We start from the raw sequence: 3,182 nt of genomic DNA, 5'->3' as shown, positions 1-3,182 counted from the left end.
AGCCTGCGAGCTGGGCGCAGTTTCTGCATTGAGTGTCTGCCCCCCTGGTGGTCAGTGCATGTCATAGCGACTGGTTGTTCCGCCGTTTGGTGGCTTGTATATTAGGCTTTTATTATGTAGGATTACCTAATCATATAATTGTGTAATATTTTTATGAAAGAAAGCCTTGTGGAATAGCAATGGGGGAACAAGAAATGGAAGAGGAATATTTCAATGAAAGTCATTTGCGCCGTGAGGACAAAAGGCTGGGAATCTCACCGCTAAGATATCAAAACCTATGCACGTTCATGAAGAAGCCCCACAGGCACTCACTCACGAAGTCCAAACAGAACAACAAACGAACGATGTGAATATAAGCAAGGCTTCCTCTGAGTTCTCTTCACCGAGCGGCCGATGGATTTATCCGGGAGTTAACAGGTGCCCCTGTCTGCACTCACATACCCAGGGAACATACAGGTCACACACAGATCACGTAAGACTTGTATGACACAGGTCAGAGAGCGTATAAAGAGAACCACTCATCTACGCACACGCACATCCTAACACGTGTATCTATTTGTATCCCTCCCTCCCTCCTCGGTTAAGATGCCGAAAGCTTTCTAGGGACCACGCTTGCCCAGGGCGGGTGGTTCAGTTTCCTAAAGAATGAGGATGCTGAGTCAGAAAGACAAGCATCACATGATCTCACTCGTATATGGAATCTAATGAACAAAATAAACGGCTGAACGGAGGGGATCCAGAGGCATGGAAGCATGGGAAGGCGGGGGAGGGTGGGTGGGTGGAAATCGATCAACCAAAGACCTTGTGTGCAAATAATACGGTGATGAAGGCCTGGGGCAGGGGACGGGGCAGGCTAGGAGGGGTCAGTGGGGGAAAAAGGGGACATCTGTAATACTTTCAACAATAAAGATTAAAAAATAAAAAGAATGAGATTGCTGAACCAACGAGGCCTGTTTGTGTGCAATGAGACTGGACGCTGCAGCTTGGAAGGACCCCTCAGTCCCGAGGCCTCAGGGCGGCAGCATGACCCAGGACGTGCCCCACACCGACCGCAGGCAGCTGTTCGGGTACAGAGCCCAGGTCCCGCCGCGAGCAGCGCAGCCTCTACGCCGAGGCGGTCGCGACGGGCCAGGTTTTCACGGAACTGCCACCCAACAGGAGGGGCCTGGCTTCGGGAAGTTGGCCCACGGACGCTCTGGTGATCCACATAGAACACGCGGGTCCGAGGGGCCCTTCTCACGTGGGGAAGAAACAAACACAGCTCGGCACATCGGGGCCCTGCGTCGCTCAGCTCTCCCGGCGAGGTGCGCCGTCCCGAACACGCGTGATGCTGCGGCCGCAGTGAGCCAGCGACGCCCCGGTCACCGACAGGCAGAGCGCTCCGGCAGCTGGCATGCAGACAGCTCGTGGGGTTCTGAACTAACGGCCTTCCTGAGCGAGGCAGGCGGGCCTCCTAACTCCGTCAGCAGATGGCTGGGGAGTGCTTAGGAGCTGATGCAACTGTAAAGTTAGGAACCACGTGATGTACAGTGTTTCCCTACGTCAGGATCGTCTTCCCAGGCCCACAGATTTCTTCTGATGTCCTCGGAATTGCGTGGTGATGGCTCCCGCATGCCCCGCCTCCCAGCCCCCATCAGTGCTTAAGTCGTGTTCTGCAAACGCTGGGCATCCACAGCAGAAAACTGTGAGCGCACTGCCTAGAGCAGCCGTGGGCACTGTTATGGACACATCCATGATGCAGGAGAACCATGGATCGGCTGCCTCCTGCACGCCCCACACTGGGGATCGAGCCTGCAACCCGGGCCTATGCCCTGACCAGGAATCGAACTGTGTCCTCCTGGTTCCTAGGTCAATGCTCGACCCCTGCGCCACGCCGGCCGGGCCATAATGAATGTTTTACTCAGCACAGCAATACTGAAATAAACAGGGCCCAAAGAACCCCACGCGCCTCACGTCTCCCGGCGTGTCCCAGCACATACCCTGCAGGTACGAGTGTCTCCAGCATGGAAGACCAATGACAGCATCAGCCACCACGCGGGGCTCACAACCCAGTGAGACAATCACTTCTTATCAAGTAAGCCCTCTGCTTCCGCGTGGTGCTTTAACCCTTTTCGGTCCAATGTCGAGGCTGACTCGACAGACCAGGCGCTAGGAGCAGGTCCAACGTCAAGGCTGAGGTCGACACTGCAAACCGGTTCAACATTCAATCCCATCAATTAATTTGGACCAGACTGCTTGAATTCCAAAAATAAAATTGGACCGCAAAGGGTTAAGCTATCAGTAACGATTCTTCTAGAAAAGAGGTATGATGGGCCAAGTGCTAGCACATCCGGGGCCCTTGATAAATGTCGGCCCACGAACCCAAGGGCCGGGGATTCGATTCCGGTCAAGGGCATATACCCTGGTTGCAGGTTCCCCACCCCAGTGGGGGCACGAGTGCGAAGCAACCAACTGATGTGGCTCTCTCACATCAACGTTTCTCTCTCTCTCCTCTCTCCCCTGCCTCTCTCTAAGAATCAATGGAAAAAGGATCCTCCAGTGAGGGTGAACAAAACAAAAGAGGAACCAAAAAAAGAAAAGAATGAATGCCAACCCCCTGAACCGGTCCCAGCCATCCCTCTCAGTCTTTCCATCAGGCAGATCCGGAGCCAACAAGAGACGGGCCCTCCCTCCACGAGGAAGCAAACGGTCTGACTCTCCCGGAAGGAGGAGGTCGCCGACGTGGCCAGTTAGTGGCTGCGCTGTCTTCCTGGTGCATATGTTCCCGAGATGAGGAACTGCCGAAGTGCATCCAAACCAGTGGCCACAGCCCACGTCTGATGACTCACTCAGGAACAAATGGGTACAATCAGACCCTCAGAAAGCACGGGGCGGAGCACACATAGGTGTACACTTGTGAGGAGGTGCAACCGTTTATTCTTGTGCTATTATCATTTTTATTGATGTCAGAGAGGAAGGGAGAGGGGGAGAGAGAAACATCAGTGATGAGAGAGAACCGTTGGTAGGCTGCCTCCTGCATGCCCCCTACTGGGGACGGAGTCTGCCACCCGGGCCTGTGCCCTGACCTCCTCATTCACAGGTGGGCACTCAACCACTGAGCCGCGCCGGGCAGGTGGAAACCAAGGTTATTAATCTGACAACGGAACAGCCAAGAAAGTGGAAACATTTAAACCTTGGGCAAA

General features: G+C 54.4%; 1 protein-coding gene across 1 annotated transcript in view; it reads right to left on the bottom strand.

The window, feature by feature from the left end:
* The window catches only part of MYO1B (myosin IB), a gene marked incomplete at its 3' end in the record, with an annotated part of 139,872 nt that overhangs the window by 86,904 nt on the left and 49,786 nt on the right, over positions 1-3,182 (bottom strand). The window lies entirely within an intron of this gene.

This window comes from Myotis davidii, unplaced genomic scaffold (assembly GCF_000327345.1).
Source record: "Myotis davidii unplaced genomic scaffold, ASM32734v1 scaffold221, whole genome shotgun sequence".
Lineage (NCBI taxonomy): Eukaryota > Metazoa > Chordata > Mammalia > Chiroptera > Vespertilionidae > Myotis > Myotis davidii.
Note: the sequence above shows the minus strand (reverse complement) of the source record. Positions and strands in the feature narration are given on the sequence as shown.